General features: G+C 40.4%; 1 long non-coding RNA gene across 1 annotated transcript in view; it reads left to right on the top strand.

Annotated features, from left to right (window-relative positions):
• LOC133235672 (uncharacterized) overlaps positions 1 to 17925 on the top strand; it is a 703684-nt gene that overhangs the window by 3909 nt on the left and 681850 nt on the right. The gene's annotated exons all lie outside the window — the stretch shown is intronic.

Raw genomic sequence — 17925 nt, 5'->3', positions numbered from 1 at the left:
ACCAGTGAAAGGGGAGTCTGAGAATACAGATAAACACTGCAGCTTTAATCCAAAAAGCAAAGGGCTTGAGAATAGAGAGAAAAGGAAAAAAACAACAACAGTAAAACCTTTTAATGAAGAATTCAATACAAAACAGGTGTCTGATGAAGAGTAAGAAAAAAATAAACAGTGAGAAACTCAGCAAGATAAAGGCACATCCTTGACATGTATTTTAGCTGTTACGTTGTTTTCATTTATGAGGCAAATATGTATTTCTCCAAATTTGAATGTAGAACATACATTTATATATTGAAGCCTATGGTTTTTTTGATTGATAGTATTAAGTGGGGTAATAGCCCTATTGAAAATCACTTTCCATTGGTTTAAGGGTACAATTTTTTGGCTACAAAAATTATTAAAATGATCTTTGACCTCTGTGGAATGTTGAGACTAGTGAAATTTCTGCTTATGGAATTATCCCCCAACTGCCTTATAGGGATTTCATTTTCAAAAGTTAGAAGGGAGAGGGACTCTACTCACATTTATATTCGTCCAGTGCCCAGTCGCAGATGAATAAAAACTTGGGAAAGCATACAGGAGCCCAGGGCTCCTCCTTAGGAAGGGCACACTGGCGGTGACAGCAGAGTGGCACTCTTTGGATGTAAATCATTTGTGATTGCAAATGTATGGGTACGAGAGAATGGAATTGTTCAATCCTTGTAGTTTTAGGCATTGATACGTATGTTTTTGAGGCTATCGAGAACAAGAAAACAGCTAGTTGACAAATGAACTATTCAAGTCATAAAGGGAAAGAGACGTATTTTATTTATTCATATAGTGAGTGTCTACTCTTTGCCTGCTCCGTGCTTGTTTTAGGGATTACTGTGGTGGCCAGGACAGATACAGTTCCTGCCCTCATGGAGCTTATCCTCTACCAGAGAGGTGGACCAGTGGAAAGAGTGAAACAGAATTCAGCCAAGCTCAAGTTGAAAAAGAGAAACAATCTCACATTATTTAGGAAGAGGCAGCATCTTACAGTAGTTACCACCCCAGGCTTGGAAGGCTGCGACTCAGATTGGAATCCTGGCTCTGTCATTAACTGGTTCACGGTCTTGTCCAACAGAATGGAAAAGGATCTTTTATAAAACCCAGGGCTGAGAATACTGCCTTCAAAGGAAGGTTCTAGAGATTAGATGGCATACTGTACGTCACTGGCTGAGTTCCTGACAGATAGTGTGCTGAAATTGTTAGCTGCTAAAATATTACTGTTACTATTACCATGATTCTTTTGCCTTTTATGTTCTAGGAGCAGTGTCTGTATTATAAAATAGCTAAGAAATAGTGAATGATGTATTAATCAATCCACAAATTTTCTCTGAAACCAACTACCTAGCTTTGATATTATATAATGCCTTATCTTTTGATGGTTTTTTTTATTTTTGCCCATTGACAAAAAGCAGGTTTTTTTTGAATGTTAAAGTTCAAAACTGTTTTCAATACACTAAGTGTTTTGGATAAACCAAGACTCTGCCCCATGAGATGCGACTGCTGTCTTTTCCTCCAGACATTTTGAGGACTAAAGATTAAGCCAAATTTCAGTTAGCCTCTTTAAGAGACAGGGAAATTTGTTAATATTTACTTGATTCAGGAGCGATTGAGACATATTCTTCAGTGTGTCTGTATAGAGGAAAAGGAGATCTGTGTCTTGTGAAATCAATCTTACTGTATTAGAGACAAACCCTAGAAGGGTGCTGGGGGAATATGTATTTATATAACTTGATAGCATGGAAGGTGAACTTTAAAAATTAAAATTGTTACTCATTTTTAAAAATCGGGGTGTCTTCTGGTCCATGTTCATGAGAATTTTTCTGTTTCAAAAGTGCTCACATAGCCTCCCCCCACATTTGGTCTTCCCCAGAGCAAAAAGATAGGAAAGGTAAAGGTGAATCAGACAGAATTCAGATCTTTCTGTCTGTCTGTACTGTGGATGCTCCTGTCCGCCCCCACTCCCACGTACCCGCCCAGCCTAGGATTTCGTATCACCAAAACTCTTTTCCATGACTGGTTCATGTACCTTCCAGCCTTCTGGTTTGCCTTTGTGGTTCATTGTGCCTGAAATGCCCTTTCCTGCTGGATTGAAGTGTTAGATATCTCTTAAGATCTGATTCCAGTGTCAGCAATTGTGTGATTTCTTCCCCGGAGCCCTGGGCAGAGTCATCATCTAGTCTTGTCTTAGGGTCTCGTATGTCTTTGTTCCTCTCCCTGGTACATAATAACTTTGAGTAAGTGTCTTTCCTGCCCCTCATACACTTTCAACTCCTCAGTGGTGGGCTGTCCGTTTTATTCATTTTTCCACAACTAGATATCTGTCTTCAAGGAGTTCACAGTCTGGGCATGGAGACAGACATATAAACATACCATGGTATGTCAGTTTAGAAAGTGATATTAAATAATTGTCTAAATTAGTGCACACAGATGAGCACTAATTTACTAAAGAACTGTATTTTCTTGTGTAAGAAATGAGCAGTAGGCATGTAGGTGTAGTGTGTTTCTTAAAATAGCAATGTTTTCCCCAGTGTTTGTATCAATATTTATATTGTTGCTTGTGCTTTAAAAAAAAAAAAAGCTCTCAAATGACATTGTATATCTAATGGTAGTGATGAGGAATTTAGGAATCTGTTGAAACTGTGAAATACAGCAGGCATGATACTTAGTTCTCCAATCCAAATAAAGTATCATTGAACCTGAGCCGTAAGCTAAGACTTTAAGTGCCATTTATTTGTTGAGTTTTGCCACTCTAAATTGCTCACTCTGGCACCAGACCTTTGAAAGTATTTATAGTTTAATTGGTATGTGGTTTATTTTAACTTATATTAAAATGACCTGCTTGTATTAAAATGACATGTTTTCCAAAACCTAATGTTACCTTCACAACATTGTCCTCGTGGTGAAAGATTTCAAATGTTATTCTAAAAAGCAAGGGAAGGGATTTCAGACAAAAACACAGCCCATATCTCAATATTTTTGTTTGTATGCAGTTCCCAGGACATAGTTATAAAGTCATTTTCACTTTTATAGATGGATAGTGTTTGGGACTTTTGGAAAAAAATTTTTTTTAAGTATTGTTATATTTTGGTACCTGTCTTTTTTTTTTTTTTTTTTAATACTCACTCTGAGTTAGTCAAATTGCAGCAGGCTTGTGACACCGTAACCTTTATCCATATATAGTCAGCCAAAGCTTTCTGCTGTTGAACTTAGGAATACTTGAGAGAAGGAAAGCATTGCTATTCTTGAACAAATTCAGAGAGTTTAGAAACATTATTTTGAAATGTGCTTCCTTAAAGTCAGAAGAACTTAATTAAGTTCCCAGGGTTAATTGTTTCTGAAGTGTTAACATGTCATTTGTCTATTCAAACTCCAAGGCAAATCTAATACGGGATTTAATAACCTGTTTATGTGAATAGAAATTTGGGGTGGGGGTGGCGTGGGAGCAGAGGGAAAAGCTAATAAGCTTTTACCTAGTTAGTGGGTTTAAGGAAGAATTCTTTCTTAGTTTGAAACAAAAGGCACATCCCAGGTTCCCAACTCCTTTTCTTTGAGAGCATAAATTGGGATGACAAGGAAGTTTCTGAACAAAACAGTATTTTTATACTTTGTTCATTTCATATTTATCACTAGCTTGTTTGCTAATTTTCATTTGCAAGAGGCAATTCTTCCAGCTAACTGGGTGCCTCAATGGGCCACTGATTTCTTTGAAGTGACAGTCTGTAAATATGCATAAAAAAGGGATGCAATTAGCGTGTGTGTGGTTCAGTGCAGCCTGATTCCATTGGCAAGTTTACCCACAGTGTTGATAAGCTACATTATCTAGAAAATTGGCCGCTGAAAAACAGCACCTCTGATTGCCAGCAAAGGTTCCAGATAACAGGGTGCTGAAGAGAAATATAATTGAGGTTGAATATATTAACCAAGGTGTCACATGCTCCTTAGAAGCTCTAATTTATCAGCATGTTGGAATTTTTATTAACATTTGGAATGCATTTCTACCACACTAATGAAGTGGAATTGGCAGTCCAGGTTTTACTTATTGTCATTTCTGAGAAGTTAAATGTAATTTCTCGTTAGACACAGTTATGTAAATATATTTGTTCAGGGGCTACAAAAAATTATACATTTTGCAAAATACAAATACGTTGTTAAGAGGCCGTGTGACAAATCGGTGATGGCTCCAGTCCTGAAAACCAGCACGGCCACACACCAAAGGCTGCATTTTGTACGTTACAGCTCTTCTTTGTGGGGAGAATTTGAGAGAAATGAAGGAAGCTTAATTTCATTAACTCTGCAACTTGCTCACCATTGTGAAAAACAGTTGAAATTAGCCACTGTTTTAGCCGACTGGCACATCTGAAAGGATTTTATGATTAAACTATTCTTTTTTTAAATGAAAACGTGCTCAAATTACAAGGTGAATTAACCATTCATGGAAGATATCTGCCTTTCTTTTTTCCATCCTTTTTGGAAATACTCAAGACTTCTGTTCGTTTTCTAATTCTGATAAGTTTTGACAAATGTTCATTAGCAATAGTATTAATTTCTATCACCTGGAAATCACTTGTGGTGTGCAAACTTGAAATGATTTCAGACTGCACATATATGGGATCAACTATATATTTTTTAAAGCAAGAAAAAGAGATTACAAACTTTGGGATAACAAAAGAGAATGAGTTAGAAATATGAGGGAAAACACACACAGGCAGCTTCAGCTCTAAAATTCTTAAGTTACATGGTGGATTTGAGAGTACTTCATTATTTTAATCCATAATCACATCTTTGGAACATATGTTTGTGTATATCATATATCATAATACAAAACATTTTTAAAGGAAATAGCTGCGTTTGTATTGACTTATAAATTCTCTTTTTTTGTGTGGAAATGATTATGAAGTCCAGTCTATAGAGCATGGTATATTTGTAACATGCTTAGTATTACTTAGCTCTACCCATCTCTGACTTCAGGGAGCAATGCTAGTATTTTTTCTTCTGTTAGTAGTAGATATGATGGTCACAAAGCAGTGGTTACCTTAAGGTGAACGGCGTATCTAAAGCATTTTCTCAACTTTCCCTTTGCATTCACCCCTTAGCAATGGACAGCCTTCTCTTGTCCTTTAGAGCTCGTAATTTTACTACTTCTAACCACTAACCACTACCACTCCTGGCATTCCTTGATCCAACTCTTTATGCCCCTTGCAAATCTTCCTTTGTATGTTAAACTTTTTGCATGTTTTCCTCTGTCCCTCAGCTAGAAACTTCTGATCCCTATCACCAGTCCCATGATACACTAGTTATGTTTGTGTGTGTGTGTATATGTGTGTATTGGGGGCCATGAATGGTGTTTCCTTTACCAATAGGGACTTAGGATTGGAACTGGCTATGTCCCAGTGAAGTCTCAAACCTGTTGGACAGGCAGCCTTAAGTTCTCATCAAATAAAGCCTTTCCCAGAATGCCTACTATGGTGAATGCCTTGGTTTCATCTTCCTTCTAGGATCATCAGTTGGTTAGCTAAAATCCACAACTCTCTGACTCTCTTGCAGCTAGGGTTCTGAAAGAACATAGGCCCCTGCAAGTGCATGAAGATGGTGTTCGGAAGACAGAAGCGAACACCTTTCCTGTGACTCCAGCTGCTGCTGGCAGGCACAAGCCTGAAGATGTTGGGTTTGTTTGCAGACATATCCTTGTGCTGTTCACTGACTTCCTGGGGTTGAGTGGCAGTCGTGGTGGCCCTGACCCTGGACTGTACCTGTGTCACTGTGTCTTTGAACTCAGCAGTTCCGTGGCAACTTTCTCGTGGCCCACATTCTTGATGGAGGCAGAGGCAGAGGCTTCCCTGCTAGTCTGCTTGTCTCGCCTCACCTCACATCCTGAGATGCTATCTAACCATCTCATCCTCTGCTGCCTCCTTCTCCTTTTGCCCTCAGTCTTTCCTAGCATCAGGGTCTTTCTCAATGAGTCAGCTCTTCACATCAGGTGGCCAAAATAGTTTCATCACTACTTATAATTTTCTAGTTGATTTGTTTACTGAAAAGACTTTCTTGCTGGCGGGACACAAAAGATACGTGTCGACTTTCCAGGGCTACAGTGCCATAATACAGGCTCAAGAAATATTTTTAGGGTGTGGGAACGGATGAAACCGGTGATGGGGATTAAGAAGTACAAACTTCAGTTATAAAATAAATAAGTCACTGGAATGTAAAATACAGCATAGGTAATATAGTCAGTAATATTGTAATAACTTTGTATGTGACATGTGATAACTGGACTTATCATAGTGATTGTATCATTAATGTATAAAAATATTGAATCAGTATGTTATACACCTGAAACTAATATAATATTGTAAGTCAATTAGACTTCAGTGAAAAATTGAAGTATTATTGTAGTGAATCAGTGAATGATTGAAGTCACTTAAAGAAATTTACCAGCCTGTTTTTCATGAGGCCAGACGCTTTACCTATTTGAGCTGGATAAATCCAGTACTTTTCTATGAAGTACAAGTGTTTACTCATGGGTCTTTTTTCTGAAATTAGTTCTTGTGTAAAAAATATAGAAACTATGCCACATCTAAAATTGAAAATTTAGATTTTGCTTTACTTATTAAGATTACATGCAGTACCCCACAAATTCTTTTATCTGGGTACATTCAAACAGTGAATGAATGACAACACTTTCACTAAACTTCATAATTCAAAAATGTTTGGATAGCACAGAACAGCTAATAGTTTACCTGTTTAATGACTTTGTTGATAAGTGCTGACTTCTTAAAAAGCGACGCAGGACTTCTTGGGTTCTTACTTTTCCATCTTAATGACTTGATTGATAACCAAGACACTTTATTGTCAACACTTCTCTGACAAAGGTGCATGTGGTCAAAGCTATGGTTTTTCCAGTAGTCATGTATGGATATAAGAGGTGGACCATAAAGAAGGTTGAGCACCGAAGCACTGATGCTTTCAAACTGCGGTGCTGGAGGATATTCTTGAGAGTCCCTTGGATAGTAAGGAAATCAAACCAGTCAATCCTAAAGGAAATCAACCCTGAATATTCATTGAAAGGGCTGATGCTGAAGGTCCCATACATTGGTCATCCGATGTGAGGAGCCGACCCATTGAAAAGACCTGATGCTGGGAAAGATTGACGGCAAGAGGAGAAGGGGGCAACAGGATGAGATGGTTAGATGGCATCATCGACTCAGTGGATATGAGTTTGAGCAAACTCCAGGAGATAGTGAAGGACAAGGAAGCCTGATGTGCTGCAGTCCATGGGGTCACAAAGAGTTGGACACGACTTAGTGACTGAACAAAAACAGCAGCTTCATTGCCACTCAGGACATGAGACAAATGTAGTAGAACAGTCCACTGAGGCTTGAGCATTTATAAGTTTCCAGGCATCCTTCCTTTGCTATGTTACTTCTGTTTGAGGATAAACAGGACTTGGGCTACAGATTGGTGGGAAAGGTGGTTTGTGGGGGAATCCTTATTGGTAAATTCACAACCTGTCTTCTCAAGAAAATGGTGCTTGCACCACTGTTATTTCCGGCCGTCTCCTTGCCTTCATGCATACTCACTTGCCAGTGCTTACCGGGAACATAGTGCAGTCAGTGGGAAAAACATGGAGCAGTTCAGACTTGTGTTTGCATCCTAGCCCTGCCCCGTGCTTAGCTGTATATTTTCAGGTATCTTTCTTCCTTTCTCTGAACCTAATTGACTAAACAGCTTTCTCTCTGGGGAGTGGGGAGGATCAGCATTGGTCACCCTCCTGATGGCAGATTCTGCTCCAGTGTATCCCGTGTATTCATTTTGTTGTGTATCACGTCCATGTGAGAGAGGTGCTGTTGCTGTCTCCACGTCTCAGAGGCACAAACTGAGGTGAAAAGCTTGGGTCACTTGCTCAAGATTGCATTGGCTGTCAAATGTTGGAGCTAAAATTCAGCTCCAGACAGTCTGGCTCTAGAGTCTGTGTGTTTAGTTACTGACTCTTGATTTTGTAAAGCAGCTGGCTGAGTGAGTGTCCAGTTAGGGAAACTCGGATAATCTTCACTGCCATCCCCTTGGCCATTGGGAAGTTTTGGACTCTGAAGGCCTTTGTTGTTCTGTGGAACCATTCAGGGGCACACAGGTAACTGGAAGAAGCAGCGTTCACTGTTAGGAAGGAGCTCAGGATTCTAGTGATTTGCCAGAACTGGTCGTCTCGAAAGACTTTTATAGCGTGCCATTTGGCTTTCATTCCGAAGCCACATGTGACGGTAACGTAAATACTCTTGAAGGGATATCATTACACTGGAGCTTAAAGTTTACATGTCAGCTCCCTGTCTTTACAGAAAGTGTTGCAGGCCATTTATCTTCTTGTTTAAACTAAAACGAGAACTCGAGAAAGTTGTTCTCTTCCACAGATTTTGTATCTCCCACAGCCGTGACTCTGAGAGGAGGGCTGAAGTGGTCTTACCTCTGCCACCTTTTAGTCATCAAATCTTGGGGTGCCTGACCTCCAAAGACGGGACCAGGACCTTTGTTTATAAGCCGTCCTCCTACCACTCCTGGGTTTCCTTGCCTGCTTCTTGGTGTCGAGGGCAGGAAGGAGGAGATGTGCTTCCCGGCAGTGGAGACTCACACTCCTCTTGCTGCCTTTTCCCGCCAAACCTTTCCCTTGGTCTCTGCTACTTCCCTCTCAGGCCTGAGTTCTGCATGACATTTTACAGCATAACCTTCCTTTCCTTTATAGTGGCTGTCATCTTTAGTTAACCTTCTTATATTTGTCACCCAGCACTGTTCACTGTGAACTATCTACCTACCTATTATCCATCCATCTATCCATTAATCCATCCATCTCTTCGTTTATATAATTCATTTGAATGTCTGTTTTTCCAGTAAAATTGTGAGCTGCATCCCAAGTAGGAGCTCTATAAATGTGGGTTGAATGAATGAATGAGTAGAGATGAATGCTGCTTACATAGATCTTTCCTAATGGTAGCTTTTTCAATCATCCACGTGTAATTAGGATCCTAACCACAGACATTGGTCTTTGCTATGAGATATACCAGCGTGTGCACTTTCCACACATTTCTGTTCCCCATCACACCCTTCCGTTCTGACAGCTTTGCGTCAGGTTATACATTACATACCTGCTCTCACTTTTTTGTCTTGTTTTTCACTATGATATGGATTAGTAAACATACCTCACTGGGGCCCTCAGGAATTCCTCCCAACCATTTTGACTGGAGACTATTCAGTAGGGTTTACCTCTTGCCTGCTGCAGCCTTTTGTAGCATCATGTAAGGGTAAAGTGGCGAACAGGAATGGATTTGAAACAGAAACCACCATTGCAATTGACACTAATTAACAGAGCTGAGAAAATCTTTCATTAGGAGCGTTTAAATCATGCAGCCTGGTTCTCCTCAGAAGGGAAAAAAAAGTGGCCTCTGAACCATTTAATGAAATTTGAAGAGATTATTTTTCTTCTTGCATTCTCAGAGGATATATAAGGATTGGAAAAGATACACTTGCTCAGAAGTAGAGTAACAAAAAAGGATGTAAGAACCCCTGCCTTCACGCCAGTCCACACTTTGTCTAGTCCCCATCTCCTGTGCTCTGTGGTCTAACTGGGCAGCTCCCTGCATGACAGAACTTGCTTTCCCTCTTACTTCTAGATTTTTCAGTGCGATAGTCATAACCATGAGACTCGCAGCTGATACTTACAAGCAGTGGCAACAGTTGCAAAATGAGCCAACATCTGTTGAGCCCTTACTGAATGCCAGACACATTGTGTGAATTATTTAATTTGTAGCCAATTCTGTGAGATAAATACCATTATTATTCCCTAATTTACAGATAGAAATTGAACCATAGGAGAAGGCAATGGCACCCCACTCCAGTACTCTTGCCTGGAAAATCCCATGGACGGAGGAGCCTGGTGGGCTGAAGTCCATGGGGTCGCTAAGAGTGGGACACGACTGAGCGACTTCACTTTCACTTTTCACTTTCATGCATTGGAGAAGGAAATGGCAACCCACTCCAATGTTCTTGCCTGGAGAATCCCGGGGGCGGGGGAGCCTGGTGGGCTGCCATCTATGGGGTCGCACAGAGTCGGACACGACTGAAGTGACTTAGCAGCAGAGTTAGTGAAAAAATCAAACTGATAAATTAATCTGTTGCAATGGGTTACAAATTAATCTCTCCAGGACAAAATGTGTGTATTTTAATAGTATGTTCTTATAATTATGATGTCTTACCTTAAAAATGGGGGTGGGTTGGGATGGGTGATGTTGTACAGAAGTCAGTGAGGAGGGCAGAGAAGAGGGTTATTTACCATATCTTAAAAAGAGGTCAAGAAGTTATATTTTGTAGGTAGAAATGTTCAGAGGCCCCTCACACCAAACCATGGAGTGGGTACCATTTTCAACTATGTGCTGACCTGAAATTGCTTACATTCAGAATAAATGACCATTCTGTCACTAAACTTCCTAGTTTAAAAATGTTTTGATAGCAAGGATCAACTAATAGTTTATCTGCTTAATGACCTTCTTCTTGGTATGGGCAGACTTCTTAAAAAACCATGCAGGACTTCTTGGGTTCTTTCTTTTCCATCATCTTCTTAATGATTGATAACCAAGGTATTTTATTGCCACTCAGGACATGGGACAAATGTAGAGGAAATAGTCCAATGAAGGTTGAGCATTTGTAAGTTTTAAGGCAAAATCCTGCTTTTATTATGTTGCCTACATTTTAGGATGGTCCATATAGCTATGCCATAGCCATGTGTGCGTGCTCAGTCATGTCTGACTCTGTGACTCCATGGACTGTAACTCACCAGGCTCCTCTATCCATGGAATTCTCCAGGCAAGACTTCTAGAGGGGATTGCCATTTCCTCCTCCAGGGGATCTTCCCAACCCAGGGATCGAACCCACATCTCCTACATTGGCAGGTGGATTCTTTACCACTGAGCCACCAGGGAAGCCCTTTGTATGGTCAGTGGTGCTAATTTGATTTAGATTGATTTCCTACCTTGACTGAATTTTCTACTACAGTGCTTACCCTCAGTTCACTCTTGGGGATCTCTTCCTGATACATTGAAAGAGGTCAACCTTCCCTTTACCCAATCCGACCTCTCCTAATTTTTCTAAAGTAAATTTCATATCCTAATTTTAAAGACTGATGTGATAATTGTTAATATTTTAACAAGAATCTCATCATAACCATTGTTAATGGGTCCATCTTAAGCCCAAAGAGTTCTTTCATATCACCAACCTTCAAGGTCATAGTGCAGTTACTAGTAATTTGATGGTCTTGTTCCCCCAAGTAAGAGAAGGACTAATATGAGAGGCACAGCAATTGGACAAGTTCTTTAGACTGGAATATTCCTTTAAAGAAGTCATAATCTGATTACCTTGTGAAACCACAAACATAGTCTATGACTCCAGACTTTCTGTTTAGATTTTAAGGAAGAAAACAATATTAAGAGCTCTGGTATGCTTACAAATGTCTAAGAATTGACTCTTCAGTTCTTAAAATCATCTCTTTTGTGTGTGTGTATATATATATATATATATATATATGTATTTTTTTTAATGGCAGCTGTACTATTTCCAGAAACTTTCCAAGACAGTCTTATGGGATGTGGCTGGTCATTTCAGTTATCACTAAGAAAAACATGGAAGGAGGCAGACTCTGGTACTGACAAAGAAAATCCTTTCAGGAGGCTGGTTCAAGGACCACAGCTCCCCTTCCCTCTCTTCTCACGTCTTCAGATGTTATAGTTACACTTGCCACCTCTGTCTTGTGGACTTATAGCTGGCCTTTATGGGTGCCCCACTCCCTTTATGTCAGGTCTCAGGTTTGAAAAGTTTTTTTCCTCATTTTAGCCAAAGCAAATTTGAGTGTTTTCAAAAGGATCTCTTACTCAGAAACTAAAGTGAAAGAAAATAAATACAAAGACAGAGAACTAAGCTTGCCCTGTTCAGAATCTTGTCCGAACGTAGTTGAGGTCTTGCTTCATATTGGCTTGCCTGGTAAAGCTCATCAGGCACTCTGCCCTGGCTTTTTTATTTTTGCCACATTCATCCCTGTCTGGGTTAGACGTTAGAACAGGAAGCCTAGACTTTCAACCCATAGTAGGTTTGACTTGGAAGTTCCTCCAGTTCTGGTCAGATTTTCCTGTCCTTTCTGGAAAAAATTTGTGAATAAATTCTGGCCCCAAGTCCTGTACCATATCGTTCTGGAATGCTTTCAGATGTACTTGTTTGTGAAGTCTTCCCATGTATTTCCAATTACCTGTGTTGACTGTGATTATTTCGAATAGCAGAGTTCAAGTTTATTGAGCATTTTCCGTATGCACAGCCGTGTCCTCTGTGTTTCACACAAGCAGAAGCTCATTCCTTTAACACTTGTGATGATCACACCAGGCACCCTAGTTCATTAAGGGGGAAAATGGAGGATAGAAAGGATAAAGTAGGTTCCCCACGGTTGTAGACCTCATGGCTCAGACCATATTCAAGCCATGGCGATCTGACTGAGAAGTTGGTACAATGCAGAGCTGCTTTCTCTGAGCCTGAAAGGTTCCATCTCTGAGTTTCAGGCCATCTTGAACTGGCCCTGGCCTTTCTCCTAGAGGACTCCTAGGGTTTGTTACATTTAAGTTCTCCTCTTGACTGAATCTCTGTGATGTTCTGTTTCTTAGAAATGTTTCAGTGGCCACTAGTGAAAGGCTAGGACCCAGCAAGCTGATGAAGCCCACCTTCCCAGCCTCTGACCTTGGCTTCCTGGCTTTGGACGATGTGTTGCCATCCAGAGTGATCAGTTCCCAGCCCATAATCCTGTCTGCAAATAAACGTTTATTTAATTTGACAGAAAATGATCTTAGAAAGTTTCCCCAAATAGATGCAAATAAAGTTATAGGAGAAGCGCCATATTCCTTCCAGCCTATGCATCCAGCCTCAAACTCTTTTCTTTGTATGTACACATAGGCATGAAGTAGACTCCTCATTTGACATGAAGCAGCTGTACTGCCTGAGTAGTCTTGTGGACTAGGCTATCTTCTATGTGGAGCCCACCGACATCCGAGTAAAGCAACGAAGCATGATCTCCTTAGCAGAGATAACACCTGAGTTATATTCCCCACTCAGTCAAGCCCAGAAAAGAAGAGAAAGAAGACTTTCCTATTTAAGAAATGGAGTGGTCTGGGCAATGCATTGTCTTTGTTATTTACCATTCAAACTGCCTGAGGACGCAGAGAGAGAGGTATCGGGAATGATCGAAAGAGAACCATGGGCATGTCACTTCTCCAAATCTCAGGTCTGCATCAGACATGCACTGAGACAGGTCACAACTCAGAAGGAGGACAGCCTGCTAATAGGTGCAGGCCTTTGTGGATGAGTGCATTAGAGAGAAGGCCAGGACACTCATCCCACTCGGATGCAAATTAAAATGGGGTTTTACTGGCTCACATAACTGAAGAGTGTAGGGAGTAGCATTGCTTCAGGCATAGCTGAATCCAGGGACTTAAATGTTGATAGAAAAGTTGCTTTCTTCCTATTTGGGGTCTGCTTTCCTCTGTGATGGCTTTATTTGCAGGTAGGTTCTTTTCACTTAAGATCTTCAAATGCTGTAGAGTTAGAGTCTTAGACTTAGGATTGGAGTAACTCTAGGGTAAAGACAACCTCTCTCTGATAATGCTTCCAGTGGACCTAGAGCTGTAGTCAGGCTTGGGTTGCACGCTAGTCCTTGAACCAGGCATTTCTGCCAGAATCCATGTGTTCTGAGTGACCAAACCTGGGGCCCATGCCTAGTCTTGGAGCTGGGAGTACATAGTCCTACCGAGTCTCATGAGCTGAGGATGGAAGAGGTATAGTTTTGAAGGAAAACTGGGTTTGTATTACAAGAAGGGAGAAAGAAGGCAGATATAACATATGTTAACCATGGTGTATCCATAATAGAAGTGAGGCAGGAACTAGAGTTGGAAAGCAAAGTCTACAGTTCAGATCAAAATGAGAGAAAGTCTTGTGTATACCTTGGCCAGGCTTTCTCTGTAAATTTGGGATGCTTTGTGGAGAAGGTAAGGCAGCAGTTGTACTTGGTACCAGTGAGTCACTGTGGTTGAGTTACTGAGCTTCAGCAGCTTCTTTTTTTTTCCGTAGCTGTGTGTAATAATATCTCTACAATAGGGTTTTTGTGTGTGTGTGTGTGACTATGAAAAGGGTGTTCATGGGATGGAAGTCAAACTGTTCTAAGGTATTATACTCGTCCCTTCTATTCGCAAATCTTCTTACTTCTCCATGGCATGTGATTCTCCCTTCACGTTGAAGTGGAGATAATAAGGAAATAGAAGTGATCCTTTTGGATCTGAGATGAACTTATATCGATAACGGTGAACTGGGAGATGAATGCTGGGCAGGTAACTAGATGCCTTCATTAGCAAGTGACTTTTTTTTCACTCACAAACCTCTGATGTGATCTGAATTCTTGTCTCAGGAAGGGGAAAAGCGATTCCTTGGGGTCACTGAAAAAAAGAATCAAAACAGAAGTTGCTAAATGAAAAAAAAAACAAACACATCTCTGCACTGAATTGGGACAGTTAAAGACGATGCTTCAAAAAACAAACCGCTTACTACTGAGGATTTTTTGGAAGCATAGCCTATCAGTACCTGAGTTTTATTCCACTCTTGTGCCTGGAAGGCTCATTTATTTGGGGGTGGGTGTCTTTCAAAGTGCTGAAAGAAGCATAGAAGACATTTGCTAAAGAAGGCTGATAGGTTGTGCTGAAAGTCAGTAGTTACCTACTAAAGTAGCATTTCTTAGTGAATGTCCACTATGCAGCAGGTTCTAAATGTTTCGTATGCGTCAGTACATACAATTCTCTCAAATTTATGACATAGGTACTGTAGTTATCCCTGGTTTATGGATACGGAAACTGAGTCACACAGAGAAGTAGTTTCGATGAGCTTATTCGGCTTGATGCTGACTGAATTACTGTCCTAAAGCCGGAAATTTTGTAAGCAGACACATGGGGGTTGGACTTCCAGTATGACCACTAGAATCAGTGGAACCTTGGTGTGATCATAGGGAAAATGCGTGTAAGTACAGCACCTACCCCTTTGGGGTAATTTAAGGGATAATAAGGCCATGCTTTTAAAGTGTTTAGTCAGCACTTACAGAGAAGGCTGTTCTCCAGAAATGTTATGTTAATAATAGTGATGATATACACAGGATTTAAAAAAATATTTGTCCACATAACTTTTGCTCCCATGGGTCAGTCTTCAAAGCCAGAGTGTGCAACTTGGCTTCCTCCAGCCCCATCCCTCTCTTTGGGGGTGCCCCTTGGGCCTCCTTTGATGGATTAAATATTCCTATTAAGCAGATGGCTGGGCGAATGTCCCTGTCTTTGCTGGCCTTACTTTTCTTGAGTGATTTCCTATTATAGGAAGGGAGTATCCCATAATAATGAAAAATTGACAGGCACTATTGATTAAATTCTTTTCTAGCCTCTTTTCCTTGACTTTTCCCCATTAGTTAAATCTGAGCACCTCAGAGATAAATGCAAAGAGGTGAAAAGAGGTGAGCTGGCATTGGGTTGCCTTCTTTCTTTTTAAGAACAAAATATTAGTGTGTTGTTTTGTTCAAGTCCTATCTTGCTAAGAGATCAAGGGAGGAGAAAAGGTTTAGATTACCCAATTACTGGCAATAAATTATTTTCTTTTCTCGGGGCCATATGAAAGCTTGGGATGGCAAACAGCATCTGAGAAATGTTCTTCTTATTTTGGTGGCACAGCAACTCCAGAAAATAGGTTAATTGGTTCAGAGACTTGCTCTTACTGTTAATGGCATTTAGCTTGTGAAATTGAACAACTGCATCTCAAGACAGAATGTTCATAAAATCGATATTCTGGTTGCTAAGTGTGTGTTTTTAAGATATACTTTGAATTAATTTATTCAAAGCCAGCTGGTGCTAATCCCAATATAACCTCTAGGAGGAAACCTCAACCCATGTTGTATCTAAAATAATCGGATTTTCTGTTCTCTTTTTATTGAACTTTCATATTGTATCTAAGTTAGTACTTTTGATATTTCTAAGTTTTTTTTTTTAACATTTATGTAGAACACCACATAATTGCAGAAAAGATAATAGTCACATACCCTAGGGCCTACTGTACACTTATGTTAAAAGTACAGCTTTTATTGGCAACTAAAGTAATAACCTTTCCGTGTCAAATTGCTTTAAATTAAACTTAAAAAAAAAAAAAAAAACGCCGGCTGATACCCACACTTAGTAATTGTCAAACATTAGCATAATGTGGAATAGTAAAACTGCCTAAACCTTAGGTTTAAAAATAATTATTTACTTAGATGAATTTTGTATGCAGTAGCATATTATTAGAAATCCTTCCCCCTCACCTCTTCTAAAAATGCAGGATCCATGTATATATTAGTGTTATACTTAGGCTTCATGTGTAAGTGGAACTGTAACTTATGTTAGCCTCTGAGAAAGGGGTCTCATTTAGTCTCTCCTCATCCATCGATCATGGGCCACATACAAACGGGGTGAATTGATGCTTTGGATGGCTTTGTGCATTGTTCCTTATGTTGGGTGACCTAACATGTGACCTCAGGGGGAAAAATGTGCAAGTCTATTTTTGATGAGGCTGCAACATGGCCTAGCCTGCATAATTTCTAGCCATTTGAAGGCACTTGGGAGATGAGGGTCCTAACTGATTGTGTGTGTGAGGCCCTCAGGCATAGGTCACCACTGCTTTTCACAGGAATGCATTTGTATTTCCCGGATCTCTGCTCAGTCACAGAGCCTTCCATGAAAACAAGCCTTCAGTGATTTTCAGGTGGCAGGATTCATTTGGTTTGCCAGGTCTGACCAGAGATTGAGTACCACCTGAGCATATCTGCCAGCTAAAGCCAGAACAATTCTTGTCTACTTTTGTGGCGTATCGTTAATTTGAAGTGGATCCTTATCAGTAAGGATTGGCTTCCTGTCGTTCACTGACTTGCTGAAATTCCACTTGGTCACCTTGAGCAACTACCTTTCAAATTTGTTGAAAAAGCGTCTAGAAAGGAAGCACTTTCAATACTGAAGGATGCTCATATATGAAAGTGAAAGTGGCTCAGTGATGTCCGACTCTTTGTCACCCCATGGGCTACAGCCCACCAGTCTCCTCTGTCCACGAGGGTTCTCCAGGCAAGAACTAGAGTGGGTTGCCATTCCCATCTCCAGGGGACCTTCCCAACCCAGGGACTGAACCTGGGTCTCCTGCATTGCAGGCAGATTCTTTACTGTCTGAGCCACTAGGGAAGCTAATATATAAGGACAGTCTTTAACAAGCACAATGGCCTTCTGAGACTGTCATTGAGTGGAACGGTCTGGCAACACCATTATTTGGGGCAGTGTGCAAATATTTGGTGATGTCATTGGAAACTAAAGACTCAGAGGGCAAGCATGTAGTAGATGCTGAAATAGACTTCAACACTAAACTGTATTCTTCTAAAGGTCAGAAGATGTTACCCTGAAGTTAGCTATGACAATGCACATGCTGGGTTATCAGGAGAAAAATATTCTTTCAGAAACGTTGTTGTTCGGTCATCCAGTCATGTCTGACTCTTTGCAACCCCATGGACTGCAGTGGGCCAGGCCTCCCTGTCCCTCACTATCTCCTGAAGTTTGCTCAAGTTCTTGTCTGTTGCATCAGTGATGCCATCCAACCATTTTCCTCATTGGACCTGAGAACATAATATCCAAGAGGAGATTAGAAATGAGAAAGTGAATATCTAGCCAGGCTTTAGATCTTTGTTTCCACTGTGCTACTTGGCTTAGTTTTGGAAATGAACTTTTGGTCTCAGTTTGCCTGAATGCAGTCATGCCTGCTCTGAAATATAAGCAATGAAATGAAAGTATG

The sequence above is a fragment of the Bos javanicus genome, chromosome 22 (assembly GCF_032452875.1).
Source record: "Bos javanicus breed banteng chromosome 22, ARS-OSU_banteng_1.0, whole genome shotgun sequence".
Taxonomy (NCBI): domain Eukaryota; kingdom Metazoa; phylum Chordata; class Mammalia; order Artiodactyla; family Bovidae; genus Bos; species Bos javanicus.
Note: the sequence above shows the minus strand (reverse complement) of the source record. Positions and strands in the feature narration are given on the sequence as shown.